Source organism: Rhinopithecus roxellana, chromosome 2 (assembly GCF_007565055.1).
Source record: "Rhinopithecus roxellana isolate Shanxi Qingling chromosome 2, ASM756505v1, whole genome shotgun sequence".
NCBI classification, from domain to species: Eukaryota; Metazoa; Chordata; class Mammalia; order Primates; family Cercopithecidae; genus Rhinopithecus; species Rhinopithecus roxellana.
The window spans coordinates 12246810-12268400 of NC_044550.1; positions in this window are offsets into that span (position 1 = coordinate 12246810).

The window sequence follows — 21591 nt, forward strand, 5'->3', positions numbered from 1 at the left end:
ATTATCAGATTCACCAAAATTGAAATGAAGGAAAAAATGTTAAGGGCAGCCAGAGAGAAAGGTCGGGTTACCTACAAAGGGAAGCCCATCAGACTAACAGCAGATCTCTTGGCAGAAAGTCTGCAAGCCAGAAGAGAGTGGGAGTCAATATTCAACATCCTTAAAGAAAAGAATTTTCAACCCAGAATTTCATATCCAGCCAAACTAACCTTCATAAGTGAAGGAGAAATAAAATCCTTTACAGATAAGCAAATGCTGAGGGATTTTGTCACCACCAGGCCTGCCCTACAAGAGCTCCTGAAGGAAGCACTAAACCTGAAAAGAAACAACTGGTACCAGCCACTGCATAAACATGCCAAAATGTAAAGACCATCGATGCTAGGAAGAAACTGCATCAATTAACTAGCAAAATAACCAGTTAACATCATAATGACAGGATCAAGTTCACACATAACAATATTAACCTTAAATGTAAATGGGCTAAATGCACCAATTAAAAGACACAGACTGGCAAATTGAATAAAGAGTCAAGACCCATCATTGTGCTGTATCCAGGAGACCCATCTCATGTGCAGAGAAACACATAGACTCAAAATAAAGGGATGGAAGAAGATCTACCAAGCAAATGGAAAACAAGAAAAGGCAGGGGTTGCAATACTAGTCTCTGATAAAACAGACTTTAAACCAACAAAGTTCAAAAGAGACAAAGAAGGTCATTACATAATGATAAAGGGATCAATTCAGCAAGAAGAGCTAACTAACCTAAATATATATGCACCCAATACAGGAGCACCTAGATTCTTAAAGCAAGTCCTTAGAGACTTATAAAGAGACTTAGACTCCCACACAATAATAATGGAAGACTTTAACACCCCACTGTCAACATTAGACAGATCAATGAGACAGAAAATTAACAAGGATATCCAGGAATTGAACTCAACTCTGCACCATGCAGACCTAATAGACATCTACAGAACTCTCCACCCCAAATCATCAGAACATACATTCTTCTCAGCACCACATCACACTTACTCCAAAATTGACCACATAGTTGGAAGTAAAGCACTCCTCAGCAAATGTAAAAGAACAGAAATTATAACAAACTGTCTCTCAGACCACAGTGCAATCAAATTAGAACTCAGGATTGAGAAACTCAATCAAAACCGCTCAACTACATGGAAATGAAACAACCTGCTCCTGAATGACTACTGGGTACATAACAAATGAAGGCAGAAGTAAAGATGTTCTTTGAAACCAATAAGAACAAAGAGACAACATACCAGAATCTCTGGGACACATTTAAAGCAGTGTATAGAGGGAAATTTATAGCACTAAATGCCCACAAGAGAAAGCGGGAAAGATCTAAAATTTATACCCTAGCATCACAATTAAAAGAACTAGAGAAGCAAGAGCAAACACATTCAAAAGCTAGCAGAAGGCAAGAAATAACTAAGATTATCTCTGAAAGAGATAGAGACATAAAAAACCCTTCAAAAAATCAATGAATGCAGGAGCTGCATAATATCCTGAAGTGTTTTCCAACTTGGTTCCATTCTCCCTGTCACTTTCAGGTACACCAATCAAACGTAGGTTTGGTCTTTTCACATAGTCCCATATGTCTTGGAGGCTTTGTTCATTCCTTTTCATTTTTTTTCTCTAATCTTGCCTTCACACTTTATTTCATTAAGTTGATTTCAATCTCTGATATCCTTTTTTCCACTCAATCAGTTTGGGTATTGATACTTGTGTATGCTTCACGAAGTTCTCATACTTTGTTTTTCAGCTCCATCAGGTCATTTATGTTCATCTCTAAACTAGTTATTCTAGTTAGCAATTCCTCTAACCTTTTTTCAAGGTTCTTAACTTCCTTGCATTGGGTTGGAACATGCTCTTTTGGATAGGAGGAGTTTGTTACTACCCACCTTCTGAAACCTACTTCTGTCAATTCATCAAAATCATTCTCCATCCAGTTTTGTTCCCTTGCTGGTGAGGAGTTGTGATCCTTTGGAGGAGGAGAGATGCTCCAGTTTTTGGAATTTTCTGCCTTTTTGCACTGGGTTCTCCCCATCTTCATGGATTTCTCTACCTTTGGTCTTTGATGTTGGTGGCCTTTGGATGGGGTTTCTGAGTTGACGTCCTTTTTCTTGATGTTGATGCTATTCCTTTCTATTTGCTAGTTTTCCTTCTAACAGTCAGGCCCCTCTGCTTCAGGTCTGCTGGAGTTTGCTGGAGGTCCACTGCAGATCCTGTTTGCCTTGGTATCACCAGCAGAGGCTGCAGAACAGCAAAGATTGCTGCCTGTTCCTTCCTCTGGAAGCTTCATCCTAGAGGGGCACTCGCCAGATGCCAATTGGAGCTCTCCTGTTTGTGGTGTCTGTCAGTCCCTGCTGGGAGGTGTCTCCCAGTCAGGAAACATGGGGGTCAGGAACCCACTTGAGGAGGCAGTCTGACACTTAGCAGAGCTCAAGTGCTATCCTAGGAGATCTGTTGCTCTCTTCAGAGCCGGCAGGCAGGGACGTTTAAGTCTGCTGAAGCTGTGCCCACAGCCACCCTTTCCCCCAGGTGCTCTGTCCCAGGGAGATGGGAGTTTTACCTATAAGCCCCTGACTGGGGCTGCTGCCTTTTGTTCAGAGGTGCCCTGCCCAGAGAGCAGGAATCTAGAGAGGCAGTCTGGCTAAAGTGGCTTTGCTGAGTTGTGGAGGGTTCTGCCCAGTTGTAACATTCCTGCAGTTTTGCTCACACTGTGAGGGGAATACCCACCTACTCAAGCCTCAGTAATGGCAGAATCCCCTCCCCCCACCAAGCTCAAGTGTCCCAGGTTGCCTTAGACTGTGTACTGGCAGTGAGAATTTCAAGCTAGTAGATCTTAGCTTGCTGGGCTCCATGGGGGTGGAATCCACTGAGCTAGACTACTTGGCTCCCTGGTTTCAGCCCTCTTTTCAGAGGAGTGAACAGTTCTGTCTCGCTGGTGTTCCAGGCACCACTGGGGTATGGAAAAAACTCCTGCAGCTAGATCAGTGTCTGCCCAAACAGCCGTCCAGTTTTGTGCTTGAAACCCAGGGCCCTGGTGGCACCTGAGGGACTCTTCTGGTCTGTGGGTTGCGAAGACCATGGGAAAAGTATAGTATCTTGACTGGAGTGCACTGTTCCTCATGACACAGTCCCTCACAGCTTCCCTTGGCTAGGGGAGGGAGTTTCCCAATCCCTTGTGCTTCCTGGGTGAGGCAATGCCCCACCCTGCTTTAGCTGGCCCTCCATGGGCTTCACCCTCTGTCTAAGCAGTCCCAATGAGATGAGTACCTCAATTAGAAATGCAGAAATCACCTGCCTTCTGTGTTGATCTCCCTGGGACCTGCAGACCAGAGGTGTTCCTATTCGGCCATCTTGCTAGCCTCCCAGGAACACCTTTGATAACATGCTCATTGTCTGACTTCCCATTTTGCCACCTCTTCCATTCACTTTAGAAAACTTACTTTAGAAAAGATCAGAACTTTTACTTGTAAGTCAAGGGGGATGAGAGATGAAGTGACTAATTCTTCTTAGAACTTGGGACCATGGAAAACATGGGATTCCTCACTTTTGGAAGTTGTAAGCCTACAATTTTGGCAGTACAGCTTCTGAATTCTAATGCTGTAAACATGTAAGGACTTGTATACAAGATGGAGTGAACTCTGGATTATTAGTAATTAGTTTGCTTAATAGAAAAAGAAATGATTTTTTTTAAGCTTGGAAAGTAAGAGGATCTTACTGTTTAAATGCACCAGAAAAAATATGGCCTTATGAGTAACTAGGTAGCATTTATTGCATTTCAGTCTTGATTTACAGTGAAATATGGAATAACTTTCCACTAAGCAAGGAATTTTCTCTGTGCTTTTTCAATTTCCCATCTTTATTTTCTGAAATAATTTTAATATTTAGAATATTTATTTTTGCTTTTCTTCTTAGGTTTTTTCTTATCTCCATGGAATGATTAAATTCCAATTAAAAATCAGTTAAATAGTTAAGTCTAAATCCCAAGCCTGAAGTTTATTACTGTTTTCTGAATAACCATCCTGCCTCAGATAATTCACTCCATTGAATGTGGCCTGAAGGTATGTTTCTATAACTCCAGACTCACTGTTTGCTAATAAAAGATTAGCTGGTTGTTTGTTCTGTAAAATTTCAAACCAGCAAAATAGCTACTCTTAATTAACTGAATAAAGACCATACCATGTTGTCATTTCTTAAGTGTTTCCATTATTCTAACTCAGATAATTAAAAAGCAGATGACACCTATTTGCTGCACTGTGCATTTGTGTTGTGGGCAGAATCAAGGACAAGAATGGAATTAGATGATTTAAACCTTCAAAAGCAGTCTCAGCTTTTCTTGCACAAAGCAATTTTTCTGTCTCAAAATAGAGAAATTTCTTTTCAAAAATTTAGTGGAAGATAAAGGGTCTCCTGTTCTTGTTTTTCATCATCTCATTAAAAAACCCAAATGGTCATTCTTCTTTGCAAAAATTACACAGGTCCTTTTTCTAAGTAAATTAGAATAAAAATACAAAATGACTTCTGTGTTTAAGTATTTAAAACATACTTAATCCTTAAATATTTAAATTACTTAATTAAATACCCAAATACTTAATTAAATTTAAATTAAATAATTTAAATACTCAAATGCTTAAATTCTATGTTTAAGAATTTTAAAAAATACTTAATCCAGTAAGGTAAATTACTTGTTAAACTTATTCATTGATCCATGCAATAAGTTATGAAGCATCTACTGTGCACCCACCTAATCCTTAAAGCACCAGATAATTCCTTACAGTTCTTACAGCTGAGCGTATTAATTGTCATTCTGAATAGCTCACCATAAAGTACTTTACCAAATTAAATGCAGACTTCAATTTATTATTCAGTTTTGCTCACGTTGCAAGATTAGAGAAATATGATACATATTAACCTTCAAGGCTCAATAGGCCTCATAGATCTGGAAACACAGGGACCAGTATTTTATTTAGAGATACATAGGTAGAGAAAATGTTCAGGAGAATTGAATATACTCCAAAAGAAAGGTGTAAAGATACTGATATCATGTTTTGGTTTTCCCTCTCTCTCTCTTTTTTTTTTTTTAGACAGGGTCTCACTGTCTTGCCCAGGCTAGAGTGTAGTGGTGCAATATCAGTTTACTGCAACCTCGGCCTCCCAGGCTCAAGTAATCCTCCCACCTCAACCTCCTGAGTAGCTGGGACTACAGGGGTGTGCCACCAAACCCGAGTAATTTTTTGTATTTTTTAGTAGAGATGGGGTTTCACCATGTTGCCCAGGCTGGTCTTGAACTCCTGGGCTCAAGCAGTCCACCTATCTCAGCCTCCCAGAGTGCTGGGATTACAGACATCAGCCACCGTACCTGGCCTCATGTTTTGGTTTTAAACAACAGCAGAAGAACCAGTTGAGATGAGAGCAGTCGAGATTACCCAAAAGAAGCCTGGTCCTGCTCAAAGGTTGGAGTGAACTCACAGATAGGCTACGTATGGAGAAACTGGGCCAACTAGAACACCCCAGGATAATCATGAAGAAATCCAAGTCAAAGTTAACAGGAAATATACAGTTGTACAGGTGGGGTGATATAAGTAGGAAAAAGAATAATGAGGTTAGAAATTGGGAGTATCTGAAGGTGCAATCTAAAATACGTAAGGGCAAACGATTCAGGGCTAAGATTAAGCAAAAATGTTTGAGACCCATTTTATGAGTATTGAATACTCATAAATACTCAATCTTGCCTCTAAAGGTGAGAGCCTGGAGGCTTAAAAACATTATAGGACAAGACAAGGGTCACTGATAAGCCCTATGTATTGGCTCCCTATGGCTGCTAAAACAGATTGCCAAAAAACCTGGTGGCTTAAAACAACAGATATTTATTCTGTTATAATTCTGGATGATTTGTTTTTCTAAGACCACCAGAGTGGGCACAAAAGAACCAGCGAGTAGGCAAGTGTAGGAGCAAAACTGCAAGTTTATTTTGGTCACCTAAGGTGTGGGGAAGAGGTCTGTCGGCCTCCGGCAAAGAAGGCCGACAGAGTCCCCTGGTGGGGCTCTTGGAGGGAGTTCCCGCAGTCCTAACATCCCGACTGGAGTGGAGGACTGAGGAAGGCCGCGTGTGGCGTGCCTCCGGAGCACTTTTCTAGGAGTGGGAGGGCAATAGGCGGGGCACGGGCGTGTCAGGGGGCGTTCCGCAGGTGCGACCAGGTAAATCTTGGTCTCTTCGGATTGATGTCACCTGGCGCATGCCCAGTTGGTCTGCACCTTCCCGGGCACCGGCTGCATTTTCGCGCTCGCGGGAAAAGTTGGTGAAGAAGAACCCGGAAGTGCACCATCTTGCCTCCGTTCGTCCAAACAGTCCAACCTTTTATTGGTAATAGTGATAAGGGGCACCGTGGTCTGTCTGGCTACTTCCTGCTGTTAAGGGGCGTCGTTAAGTTCGGGGCCCATGGTTGGCATTTGGATGTACGGATGAAGAATAAAATAAGGCACAGTATTAGTATAGGAATGAGGAATGGAAGCATTTGTTGGAATAGGGGCAAAACCCAGAAGGAAGGTCCCAGCAAGGTTGAGGAGTATGAGATAGTTAAGAAAATTTAGTAAGTTTGTGGCGAGTGGGAGAAAGCCAAACTGATTTCCACTGATTGCTTTCGGTAGGGGCCCTTTTTAGCTGGGAATGAGGAACGAGTGTGCAGAGTAGTTGTTGGCCAGGCAGCAATTAAGGAGTGGAGTTTTTGTGGAGTGGATGGCTTTCCACTTACTCCTACTACAGAGATATTGGATGGAAGGCTAGGTCCAGAGAAGGACAGCAAAACAGAATAGGTAGCCTCGCTGTTGATTAAAAAATTGTCTTACCCGCTACCAGGAGAGTTACCTGCAGCTCGGCGAGGGTGATGGGGGTCCCCAAGTCTTGGCACCTTCAGTTGTCGTCGTCGTCCAGATGTAGGAGCTGGAAGGAGCTCCCAGGATCCTGGGAAAGGGGGTCACGTGGAGACGCAGCACGTGTTCTCAGGGTGGGGCAATCAGACTTCCAGTGTCCTCCCTGCTGGCAAGCAGGGCAGGGGGTTGCTGGTGGACGAGGGTTAGGACATTCACTGGCCCAATGTCCTGATGCCTTGCACTTATAGCAAGGCTGCGTTGGGGCTCGGGGACCTTGAGGACACCTGTTGGCATAGTGTCCTGCCTTGCCGCACTTATAGCAGGTTCCTTTCGTAGCCTTGGAGTCTGCGGAGTGTGTACTCTCTGGCCTGGGGTTACGACTGGGCTGTAAAGCCACTGCTAGGAGCTGTAACTTCTGTTTGAGGCGAGCCTGCCGTCTCCTCTCTGGAGTTATAGACCTTAAAGGCTAATTTAACCAGGTCTTGTATTGGTGTCTGAGGACCATCCTCTACCTTTTGAAGTTTTTTACGAATGTCAGGAGCTGATTGAGAAATGAAATAAGATGCCAAAATGGTGGCCCCTGTGGGGGAGGCCGGATCTAACTGGGTATACTGGGTTAGAACCTCAGTCAGTTTAGGGTAGGGGTTAGGATAACCTGGAGGTTATGCCAAGTTAAGTCATAGGCCTGACAAAGGTATCTAAATTCCTTTATGTATATGGTAGGATTAGCTGAGAAATCACCTAAACGCTTCTCAATTTTGGAAAGATCAGCCAATGAAAAAGGGACATGTACTCTGACTACCCCCTCCGCCCCAGCCACCTCTCGCAAAGGTGCTAACACTGTAGGAGGGTGTGGGCAGATATAGGGGACTCAAGACAGCCAGTTGGGGGCCCCAAAGGAGGCAGGGGACCGAGTGGATTACTAGTAGATAAGGAGGAGGAAGGAGGAGTCTGGGCAGGAAGGGAGGGGGTGGAGAGAGCGGGGAGAGAAGGAGGAGTATAGGGACGAAAGCTTAAGGCCCAAAAGCCTTGTACGTAATTAATTTCAGACCACTTGCCTAGCCGCTGGCAGAAATTGCTGAGGTCGATCATGCCACAGTGGAAAGGAAAATTAACCGCTTCCTCCTAAGGTCTTGTTCAAGCTGTAAGGTTTTTAAATTGGCTAGGAGGCACCCTAAGGGGGTGCTCTTTGGAAATTTGGACTGGGTGGTTTCCCGTTTGTTTCCTCTTTACTTACACAATGGACACAATGGAAATGGAAGTGGATATCCCCGCTTCAAAGCATCCTTCGGAGCCAGCAGAGACAGACTGGAGGCTCATGGAGCCAAAGTAGAGATTACCTTCAGGCGGACGTCTCCGTCCTGAATGGGGCTCCCGAGCCACTTGGTGGCTCAAAATGGACCTCGGACCTGTGCAGGATTTCTGGCCGAGGGAGGTAAAGAGGAGACAAGGGCACTTACCCCAGAGAGGCCGGTGCTGTTTGGAAATTTGGACTGGGGGTTTCCCGTTTGTATCCTCTTTACTTACACAATGGACACAATGGAAATGGAAGTGGATCTCTGCCTGGCTTCAAAGCGTCCTTTGGAACCAGCAGAGACAGACTGGAGGCTCATGGAGCCAAAGTGGAGATTACTTTCAGGCGGACGTCTCCGTCCTGAACGGGTCTCCCAAGCCACTTGGTGGCTCAAAAGTGGGCCTCGGACCTGTGCAGGATTTCTGGCCGAGGGAGGTAAAGAGGAGACAAGGGCACTTACCCCAGAGAGGCCGTGAGAGTGAGGGAAGCGGGTCTCAGGTCCTGGTCCGTCTGCCGCGTGGGAGCAGGAGAGGCCTGAGGAGGGGTCTCCTCCCGGGTCTTCGGCACCAACTGATTTGTTTTTCTAAGACCACCAGAGCGGGCACAAAAGAACCAGCGAGTAGGCAAGTGTAGGAGCAAAACTACAAGTTTATTTTGGTTACCTAAGGTGTGGGGAAGAGGTCTGTCGGCCTCCGGCAAAGAAGGCCGACAGAGTCCCCTGGTGGGGCTCTCGGAGGGAGTTCCCGCAGTCCTGACATCCCGACAGGAGTGGAGGACTGAGGAAGGCCGCGCGTGGCGTGCCTCCGGAGCGGCTTTTCTAGGAGTGGGAGGGCAATAGGCGGGGCAGGGCGTGTCAGGGGGCGTTCCGCAGGTACGACCAGGTAAATCTTGGTCTCTTCGGATTGACGTCACCTGGCGCATGCCCAGTTGGTCTGCACCTTCCCGGGCACCGGCTGCATTTTTGCGCTCGCAGGAAAAGTTGGTGAAGAAGAACCCGGAAGTGCACCATCTTGCCTCCGTTCATCCAAACACTGGATGCCAGAAGTCCAAAACTGGTTTTACCAGGCTGAAATCAAGGTATTGGCAAGGCTGGGCTACCTCAAGAGGCTCTAGATGACTTCTGGTGGTTGCTGCATTCCTTAGCTTGTGACTGAGCCTTTCAGATCTCTGCCTCTGTGATCACATTGCTGCCTCCTCTGTGTGTGTTAAATTTTCCCCATCTCTCATTCAGTAAAGACACATGTGATTGCACTTAGGACCCACCTAGATAATCCAGAACAATCTTCCCATCTCAAGATCCATAACTTTATCTGGGAGGCTTCTTTTTTCCTATATCAGGTAACAGGGATTAGGACATGAATGTATTTTGGGGTACCATGTTTTCAGCCTATGACATTCTGTAAGTTTCAGATGATGGAAAAACCCAGATTTGATTGGCTCAACGGTAGGAGAGAGTTCCATAAAACTTAACCCACTGGAGATATTTCACCTTACTCCCATTTTATCTCCTCTCACATCTCCCAGAGGTGAAACATGGAAGCCAGATAAACAATTACAGCTATTTACTGTGGCGCCTTGTCATGATTGTCATGAAACTGAAGAAGCAATTAAATCTCTTTTCTTTATAAGTCACCCAGTCTCAGCTATGTCTTTATAGCAGTGCGAAAACGGGCTAGTACAGGAGGGCAGGAAGGAATAAGAACTATTAAAGGGCAGAGTAATGCAGGAGATAGGAAAGGAAAAGAGGAGGATCTTATACTTTCACAAGAGTATTCAGTTCTTAAACCAGAAGTTTTAATCATTTTGATTGAATTACACAACGATTTATAATTAAACATTAATTAATAACATTGTTTGTATGGATTTATGCATGTTGACACAGCCTGAGTAGAAGAATCAAAGACCACCTCCTCTCCAAAACATCCTTTGAATTCCCCTGATAGAATTACTCCCTCCCTCTTGTGTTCTGCAGAGTATTTCGTACATTCACTCGTAGCACTGCATTGTGACTATGCATCGCGTAGCTTTCTCTCTAGAAGATTATGAGCTTTGTGGGAGAGGAACTAGTCCATATAACTAATATTTATTGAGCACTTTTTATGTGTTAGGCATTTTGAAAAGGACAATCCTATAATATAAATGTTTGTATTCTTATTTTAAAGATGATAAAACCAAAGCAATGAAAGTTAAGTATTACCACGTTCACAGAGCAAGAAAAATAGGTAGAGCTGGGATTTGAAGGCAGGCAGTCTGATTCCCAAGCCTTCACTCTTAAGTAATCTAATGTATTATCCAACCTTGTATCTAACACAAAAGACACTTTTTACTTGAATTGTTAGTAGTCAAATTCTTTAAAAGTTGCATGAGTTATTTTCTTTAAGATGTAACCTGACTTTACACTTAACTGGAGTTTTTAAAAGCATTTTTTAAAGGAAAATTGTGGCCTAGTCTCTCTCTCTCTCTCTCTCTCTCTCTCTCTCTCTCTCTCTCTATATATATATATATATATATACACACGTATATATATGTATATATATACACGTATATATATATGTATATATATATGTATATATATATCTATACACACACACACACACATATATGCACACACACACACATATATGTCATCTCAGGTGAAGTGAAAAATGCCTCTGATTAGATGCATCAAAGAATGAAACTGTAAGCCACTGTGATAACTTCAAACTTCAAGCAGCTTCCATTGGTGTTAGAGTGAGGCAAGGAAAGGTAAAATGAAGGTATTATTTTAAGTTTATTTGTTAATGGATATAATTTATTTTGCACAACTAAAAAAATGGTCTCAGAAGGTAGAAATATACATGTAATCTGTATGGTGAATAAAAAGAAAGGAACAAAGTAGGGTTTGTGGGAGGACTGAGCTACTGTATTTAACTCATTGCTGTATTCAAGAAACATTTATTGGGTGCCAATCTGTTTAGAGGCCTCCAAGGGGAAATTCCAAATGTGAGTCACTGAATAGTATCTCTACCTACCTCTGCACCATCAGGAAGTCTGGGAATGTCATCCTGTAGTTTGAACTTTGTTTGATAATTTTTTTGTATAACATCTCTTTTTCTTAGAGAACCTAATAGCAACTTGAGGATAGGGATTGTGGCTCATAGTTTTCCTGTCTTCTGATGATGTCTACAAGGACTGTTCTCACAATTGTTGGTTAATAAATAGTTGCTGAATGGATGAATAAATGGGGGAATCAGTCAATCGACAAAACTTGTTTATTCCCAGATAAAAAAAAAAAAACAGCAAAGAGTAGAAAATGTTACCAGGTTGAAACATTGATTTGATTCAAAGGTTTCAGGTATTGTCAAGGAATTCAAAATCTCTCTTCATCTTACCTTCATTACTTGTCTTTCTTTTTTTCCTTTTCTCATGTTTTTCCCCTTTTCTATTTCTCGCATTTTTCTTTCTTTCTCCAACTACTAATAGTTCTCCATGATCCCTTTCATTAACTGAATAGATATATGTGTTTATGGGGAAAGGAATGAGATTTTAAAATGTGATTCGATTTTAGATTATTTGGGTTTATGATACAAGTGAGGTATCAGAAAGTTATTATATGGAAACATTAACTCACAGGGGGTGGAGCTCTTACATAGATTTGGGATTTATCTACATGAAGGTAATATTTGAAGGTGTGGGAGTAAGTGTGACCACATTGACTTAAACATGGCACCAGAGTTTACTTTACTCTGAAACACTCCCTCTCCTACCTCTATCAATGCTTATAACAACAAAACTGTTAATAGCAATTACTATGTCTCAGACGTTGGTTCTAGTGATACAGTTATTTGCTTCTCAAAGCAATGTTGATACTGTGATCTGATCTTGCAGTCAGCTGGTTATTTGTAGTATTTGCTGAATTGTTATTAATCTAATTTCCTTTTTTCAGATTGTGTGACACAGGATAAATTGTTTAACTTTTCTAATATATATAATTTTCTGTTTGTTTGATTTGATGTTCTTCATCATTACCATTAACAAAAACTGTATTTGGTTACTTTGTCACTTAATGTTTATGCATAATAAGCCTCGTAATAATCATATGAAAAAACTGAGACTTAGTGAATATTGTTAATTTGTTCAAGATGGACAGCTAGTGAGGTAGAATTTGAAATAATGTGTCTGATTACAAATACCTTGCAATTCACCAGAGGTCTACTTTTCCTGATGGTACTGTCTCTTCTCTACTTTTTTCCATAGCCTATGAACATATTTAAGTCTCTTGCATTATAAAAATGACAGCTTCTTTACCCTATTCATTCTCTTGTTTCCATTCTTTCTTATGACTTATTTTCTTAGCCAAACTTCTTGAAAGAACATCCTGCAATCACTTATTACCTGTGTTTTCCTTTCCCACAGCACTTTGACGCCCCTCCCACCATTCAACTTACCCTGCTTTGCCAAAGCTTTCAATGGCTAAATCTAATGTTCACTTTTCCATCTTTATGTCTTTCTTCATATGCCCCTATGACCCTCCTATTTGAAAAGGTTCTAATCATATGGTTCCTTGACAATTTTTCTTCATTCTCCTACCTTGGACTCTTCTTGTAGCTGCCAATACCCAACATTGTTTTATAGTTTATGATAAATCACTATAAATACTCTCCCTATGTGATCTATTCACCTTTATGATATTAACTATTGTCTCTATATTGATGACTTCTAAATTGATATATTTGTGAAATTTCCTCTGAGATACAGATTCATGCTGATTTTCTTCTGCGTATATACATTTGGGTGTCTCATGAACACTTAACTAAGTCTAGCTTGATTAATCATATTTCTTTTATGATCTGGTCTTCCTCTTGTGTTTATGATCACAGTAAATAGCAACACCATCCATTCACTTATCCAGACCAGAAACCAGGAGTCATTCTAGATCCTTCCCTCCATCAACTTCCACATTTTAAATATATCATAAATCAATTCTATCCTCTACATTTTGTATTATTCAAATTCATCTCTCTAGTGTCCTGTTTTGCCCTTATTAACCTATCATTCATGCTGTTGTCAGGATTTATCGGTAAAAATTCTTCACTCCTGCATTTTCTTTGTTTGTTTGTATTATGTGTTTGGTAACTCCAGTTTACCACGTGGTGCTATGGTCTTCTCTTCGCATCATAGTATAGGCTCCATAGTATCCCATGGTGTATATGTATCACATTTTCTTTATCCAGTCAGCCATTGATAGGCATCCTGGCTGACTCCTTGTCATTGCTATTGTGGATAGTGTGGTGATGAACATACAAGTGCATGTGTCTTTTTGGTGGAACAATTTATTTTTTGTTTGGGTTTATACCCAGTAATGGGACTGCTGTGTTGAATGATAGTTCTGTTTTAAGTTCTTTGAGAAATCTCCAAACTTCTTTCTACAGTGGCTGAACTCATTTACATTTCCACTAATGGTGTATAAATATTCCCTTTTCTCTGCAGCCTTGTCAGCATCTGTTATTTTTGACTTTTTAATAATAGCCATTCTGAATGGTGTGAGATGGTATCTCATTGTGGTTTCTATTGGCATTAGCGTGAGAACGTTTTTCACACAAACTCATTGACAATAACTCAGTGATGGGATTGTAGGGACCATCATCTCCACTTGCTGAATGAGGAAAATCAACCTCAGAAAGGTACAGTGCTGCTGACTCAAACCTAGCAACTGGATAAACTATTGCTTGACTTCAGGTGTTCCGATTTCATTTTATACTGCAACACATATAAGAAGTTTTGGTGTTTTGGCTAACTCTGGGATTATCCTGAAATACTCTCTAGAAACTTAATAAAACATCTAATAATTTTTTTTTTTTTTTTTTTTTTTTACATATTATCACTTTTTTTTTTTTTTTTTTTTGAGACGGAGTCTGGCTCTGTCGCCCAGGCTGGAGTGCGGTGGCCGGATCTCAGCTCACTGCAAGCTCCGCCTCCCGGGTTTACGCCATTCTCCTGCCTCCGCCTCCCAAGTAGCTGGGACTACAGGCGCCCGCCTCGTCGCCCTGCTAGTTTTTTGTATTTTTAGTAGAGACGGGGTTTCACCGTATTAGCCAGGGTGGTCTCGATCTCCTGACCTTGTGATCCACCCGTCTCGGCCTCCCAAAGTGCTGGGATTACAGGCTTGAGCCACCGTGCCCGGCCTCATATTATCACTTGTTATTCAGAAATGTTGGGGTTGGAAAAAATTTAAAAAAATTTTGTTTTAGAACAATGGGCAGTCATCTTTATTGTGAGTATTTTTTTCAAAATGGATCAAAATAGAAGCTATTCATTGTAAGTAGGTATTATCCATTTATTTATTCATTCAGCTTTATTGAGGTAAAATTGACAATAAAAAATTATATGTATTCAAGGTATACAATGTGATGTTTTGATATATGTACAGGTATACATTGTGAAGTGATTACCACAATCGAGCTCATTAACATGTATATGCTTTTATTTATTCTGGTAAAGAAGAGTCTTGGTTTTTAGCTCTGCTAATAATGTAGAGTGTGAGCTACTTACCCTTTGTGCTTCAATATTATCTCCACCCACACCTCAATTCTCATCATCTGAGCCATCTGAGAATATTTACTTAAGATAGAGAGTATGTAAAAATTAAGATAGAGAGTATGTAAAAATTATTTTCTCTAGCCCAGAGCTCATGCTTTCTAATAATACTTTTGAATTCTTTTTCAATGAGAGGAATTTAAAACAACAACAACACTTATTTAAGGAGATTGTATTTTGTACTGTTGCAATGATATTAAAATATAGTCAATGACATTGTCTAGGGCCCATTTCATGTCAAAATAAGAAACTCCTCCCCAACTTTTCAAATTGTTCAACTCCTAAAAAAATTTTCAGCTTGATATAGCTATTTATTTTTCTCATTGATAAGAGCTTATCTATTGTCTATTGCTGCTTAAAACCACCCAGACTTAGTGGCATCAAACAACAGCCATTCTGACATATTTATGGATTTTGTACCTCTAGCAATAGAACCGGGCGTGATTGGAATGACTTGTCTCTTCTCCACCATATCTGGAGCTCAGTTGGGAAGATTAAATGAGTGGGGCTGGAATTGCAGAGGTTTATTTGTGTACATGTCTGGTTCCTGGGCTAAGATAACTTGGAGATTGCATTCAGCTGGGCCTTGCTACTGCAGTCTCTACCCTTGGCTTCTCCCTGTGGCTTGGGCTTCCTCCAGATGGATAGCTGGGTTTTGAGAGGTACATCTCAAGAGTGTTCAGAGAGCAAACACACCAGAACTGCATGGAGACTTTGCACAGACTTTTATAACATAACCTCAGATGTCACAAACTCCTTTTTCCACCATACATTAGAGGTTGAAGAAGTCCCAAGCCTGCCCAGATTGAAGGGAAGTGGATACAGTCTCCACATTTCTGTGAGAAGCATGTCAAGAAATTTGTCAAGAAATTTTTTAAAGAAAAAAAAAACACCACAGGTATTATGGAGCCTTGAACTTCAAAGCAAAATCCTAACTCTTATCAGTATTTTGTTTTAACTTCTTCCTTTCTCTCATCACTTATAAATGTGTAGTAATGTTTACCTCTTTCTACCTCATACCATTGAATCAAAATATCATTGGACTACGACATGCCCAAGAACAAGCAAAAACAAGGCCTGAGATAATTCACAAATGGGAGAAGATATGTTCTTTTTCATTCACCAAGATGAACAGAGAACTGAAGACTTACTTTTTTTTGTGGGACAAAAGATATAAGACAAATTGGGACTCTTTTTTAGACTTAATTGGAGCAGGAGGCACAATTATCTAATTCTTTTTATAGATTAAACTTTTCTACTTGCATTTAGCTTGACCTATGAAAACTTGGCCTCCATCTGTCTTTGTTTCTCCACTTCTCTTCTTCTGACTCTTTGTAAATTATAAGGAGAACTAAAGAAGTATCTTCTTTATAAAGTATCATTTCTATTTCCTGATAATTGCTCTCCTCTTTCCTTTAGGTGTCATTTACAAACTTTCTTCCTTTCATTCTTTTCCTTTCTTTCTTCTATCATTCCTTTTCTGTCCTCTTTCCCTCCTTCTTTCCTTCCTTTTTTCTTTCAACAAGATCCTGGAATCTGACAAGAATGTGGCTCTAACGGAATTTGAACCACTATCTAAAAAGAACGTCAAAGAGCTTCTGTGTTTCCCTTCCTGGGCTCCACAGTGTCAGTGTTGGGGACTGCCCTTGGCTCTTCCTTGCTTTGCCTCTGAGAGTCTCATGTTACCGTTGCCCCTTATGATTCACATTATCCCAAGTGCAAATCATTATTAACTAACAAAGAGGTGCACATCAATTTCTAAGGGAAGGAAGTAAGAGACCTGTGTGGAATCTGACCAGATGGTACCAGGCAAACACCCTAAATCCACACCAGTAGGTGGAAAGAGGAAAGACCACTGGAGGGTTTTTCATCATGGATTATACTTTGCTGATTTTTTTCCTTCTTTTTTCTGCTCACCCATAGTCCTCCTGATTTTCAAGGGCTCAAGGATCATATCTAACAGGATTTCCAGATTGAACTCTAGTGTTAATTTTTCTATCTTCATGAAGTTCCAAATCTTCATTTATAATTGCCTTTGGGCCTTGCTTTCTATTTATTAATTTATATAATGTTCCATATTGATCCCAAAGGATTTATGGAATCCTTTCATGATATATCTTCATGTGAATTTCCCTGGAGGCCCCAAGACTGTGTGTCCTAAAATGTCTTAAAATAAATTCTACCATTTATCTGCTCCCCATTTTATTATTGTCTTTCTAGTTACTGGGCTACAAACTCATTTTTAGCTTCTCCTTTTTGATCAGTCTCACTGTCTAATTGGTTATCTTGTTCTGTTCAAGGCTTGCTTACTCACTGTCTGGATTTTTACAAGAGCTTCCTGACTATGGTCTCTGCCTCTACTTCTCACCAAGATCTCTACTTCTCACCTACCCTATCTGTGCCACCAGAATGCTCTTTTAAAAACAGAACTGCATGTATTAGTTTGCTGCTTAAAATCTTTCAGTGGCTCTCCCTGGCTTACAGAATAGAAAATATATTTAAAGTTCTCCCCAGTGCATGCCTGCACTTCATAACTTTAATGTTTGCTAAGCGATTCCTAAATATTTAGCTGACACAATTGTTTTCTATGTGCTAGCTGATTTAGTCTAACTGATGGGGCAAGAACTACATTATTCCTATTTTAGAGTTGAGCAAATTGAGTTACAGAAAGGTTAACTAACTTGCCAGTCTTACAGCTAACAAAGTATATGATTTTTTAGTTGATATGTTTTGTTGATGTTTACATTCACTTATTTGTTCTTCCATTTATCAAACAGAAACTATTTTTTGTTTATTTATTGGAATAGCTACTTTATGTTAGGCATTATGCTAAGCTTTGAGGAAGTAGAAGCATTCAGTTGCCCAAATTAAAGAGGTGTACAATATAATGTAGCATGATAAGTTTCTTGATAGGTGCTCATGGGTTCTTAGCCCTGTATCCTGTTGGATACAGGAGAGGAGAGATCCCAGAGGCATCCAGGAAAAAAATGGCACCTTTCAGAATCAAAGCAGTTGTCCAGGTAAACAATGGGGAAAACAGTGTTCCACACTAAGGGAGGAACATATGCAAAAGCATGGAGATGAGAAAGCATGGCCTGCTTAGAAAACTGGATGTCAATGATGCATCAGGGGCATAGTCTGGAATGGGCAGAATGGAGAGACATGTGACTCTCAGCTGTGCTCAACTGCAGCCAGCTTATTGTGGGCATCTTCTTTAACCCTAGAGAGCTCAAACACTGTTCTGTATGTACTAAGGAGAACAAAAGAGAGGAATATTGTCATCTTTATATTTCATAGGATAATTCTAACTGCAGTGTGTAGAACGGTGCAGAGTAGATTAATACTTGAGACTCAGGTAATGTGAATAAAATTAGGTTCTTTTCATATTGTTTGAATTCTAATTTAATTTGATGAGATCTATTGATCATTTTGAACTCCTAACCTTATTTAATGCTGACTAGCTGTTACACCCATGAAGTATTTAATTATGGTCAAATATTTCAGATAGGGTCAAATCTCTCCACTGCAGTGAAAAGGAACAGAAAAGTGCATAATACAAACTGATCGAAAATGTCAGCTAGTTAATTATAAATGAATGCATATTGTTTGCATATATGTTTTGCCTATTTTAAAATTTAGGAACTTCAAAACATTTTGCAAATTTGTTTCCAATCAAACAACAAAGTGGCGGTATGGAGAAACTCTAGGAGAAGCTAAAGAAGTGTCCTATTGTTCCATGCTGATCCTGTCTTTCCATAGCCTTCCTCTGCCAGATCTGTCCTGGAAATTGCTGTTTGACTTCTAAAAAGGGTGCTTAAGAACAGCTCTTTTTCACCTCCGTCTGTGACGAAAATATATTAAAAAATTGCAATCCCCACCCACTTTTTCTCTACAGAACATGAAGTAAGAAAGCAGAAACAGAAGATATCAAACAAATTAGTCAGTGTTATCAATCCTCTATGGCAAGAGCTGTACATGGATTTATAAATCTTTGTCTGTACTTCCAAAATCCAAAAATCCCTGAAAAAGTAAAAAGTGTTTTTGTGGCTAATTGGGCAGCAAAACCTGACTAAACCTGAACTCATGTGGTCACAACACCTGACCCAAGCTGACAGGTGGCTTTTTATCATCTACATTTCACTTGTGTGTGAATAGTCGCACACTTTGCTGAAGAAATATTAATGTGTTTGACACTGCTTGGAGTGTTACATAATATGCCAGATATGCACTTTTTAAATGTTATTGCCTGTTAAAATTTTTCCCTTAAAATGTATTTTGAGAGAATTAGATTCACATGTGGTTGTAAGAAATGACCCAGAGATATAGTATACTCTTCACCTAATTTCCTCCATTGGTAACATTTGCAAACTATAGTACAATATCACAACCAGAAAGTTGACATTGGTAAAATTCATGGACCTTATTTGTATGTTTTACATACAAACTTTGTGTGTGTTTGTGTCTGTGTGTATTAAAATTCTGTGCAATTTTGTCACATGTAAACTTGTGTGACCACCACCACCAAGATGCAGAACAGTTTTCATCACAAGGATCCCTTGTGTTACCCTGTCGTAGTCACAGTCACCACCTTCACTGCCTCTCTTCTTGATGCCTGACAGCTGTTAATCTGTTCTCTATCATTTGGTATTTCAACAATACTGGATAAATGGAATCATACATTACGGAACCTTTTGTGATTGGCATTTTTCACTGAGCATCATTCCTTCAGAGATCCATACAAATTGTTGTGTGCCTTTTAATATCTGAAACATCTGAACTCCAAAACACATTTAGCCCAAAGGTTTTATATGAGAGGCTGTGGAGCTGCTCTGAACGTCTGCCTCTAGTCTGCCTGCTCTTTGAACCATTGAGGAGTGGGACTGGCAGGAGCCAGGGGCTGTTGTTCTTATCAGTGAATATAGTGTGAAACCCAGTCTTCGGGTGTCTGGTGTGAATGCGCGGCCTGCTGCCACGTGCCAAGTAACAGTTGGATCCTATTGCAGTCTCCTTATTCAATATTCATAGTCATCTGCTTCATTTGCCTTTGACTGGGTTTCTCCTGACTGCATTTTCCTTCTGGGCCCAGATTCTAGCTGTAATGTGCTCTCTGGTTTCCCTAGTCTATCTAGTTGCTCCCAGCCCCATTCCCTGAGACCGTACCTGGCTTCCTAGATCACTTAACATTGACTCAGATCAGTATGTGGATCTGTGACTCAGGGCTCAGATTTCAGCACTTGCCTGCCTCAGGCTCACCTTTGGGCCCTCCAATCCCCAAAATTGGCTACAGGGTTTTCCTTGGAGAGCTTTCTGGTATGTATAGTCCTCATCGGTAGAGTGTCTTGATATCAATAAACTCCAGCCAAAACTATGGTTACTGTTAATATTTTCCAAAGTGAAATTTGCCCCACTTAAGCTGACATTGTAGTTCAAAAGGTACTTTGGTAAATTCTATAGTGGAAATTGTCACTAAATGTTATAACTTAATCTTCTCTTATTGACATTTGACTTAAACACATCTCTGAGATGTGTGTGTGTGTGTGTGTGTGGCTAAAATTGCTAATAATGTTTAAGGCAGAGAAACATAGTAGAATAGTGCAAGATAGGGCATTAATCACACCTGTCCTTGCATGCCAATTATCTTTCTTGCATCTCTACCTGCTGTGATGGAAGATATAAAGATAGTTAATGTTATAATACTATTGTCCCAATCAACCTTGGTTAATTTATGTCTTCCTCTTGGAGAAAACTGAGGAGGTCATTGTAGGTTCACTAAGACATTCTTTCTAGCCCAACAACTATTATGAAAACACACATCCAAGTGGAAAGCAAAAACTTCATTTCTAATAATTCAGATAATTTGTTCAGGTGAAACAATTATCTGAGAATTTCCAGATGTTTAAGTGTTTCACTTTTCCATCTGGTGCTTGCTGTTGTGTAGAGCAGTCCAGAGTTGCTTTGTGATACTGTTGGTTAACACTGACTTGCCAGAAGCCTGTCCTGGGACTATCAATAGGATCCACTGGTTCCCCGAAGAAATCAATTAGGAATGAGGAAAGAAGAGAAGAGGAAGAGGCAATATTTAACCCTTACTTGTCTTCCCAAAGAGAACAAATGACAAGGCTTTGGCAACTAAGACAGAAAATGATGGAAAACTGAAAACCTATACTGTAGTTTAAGCAATCTTTTAAACATTTGTACAAAATAAATGAAGAAACTCTGTGTGAGAAAGTTATCTATTTTAGCTTACATGGAAAAAAAAGAAATAAATAATTAACCAGTTTTTCCCCATTAAAAATGTTTTCTTTAAATCTTTTTGTCTCAATAAGAAAACTTTTTGACGATGAAAATTGTCCCATTTTTTTATGAAAAGTTTTCTGGAATAGCAATGCACTAAATTCCAATGCTTTTTACCTTAAGTTTAAACAATTTTTTTCTTACGGAAAGCACTTCAGCACTGAAGAAGCAGCCATATTGATAGGCCTCTGCTTTTGATTTGCAAGTCAAAACTACTTCCTGAAAACTAACTGTACTTTGCGAATCTTTCTACAGTTGAAAGAGTCGTAAAACACATAAAGCAAAAAGGGCACAAAAAAGTGCACATTTCTGGCTGGTTACCCATGATGGAATGGTGAGGACAGGGAAAACAGACAAAAAATAGAAACTGTCCATCTATATTTTTTAGTCTAAATCATATATATATATATATATATATATATTTATTTATTGTTACCATTTGTTTATCTTAAATATTTGAATCACAACTTGAAATTGATCTTAGAATCTTACCACAATTGGATGCCCAGAGGAGTGGCTGACATAAA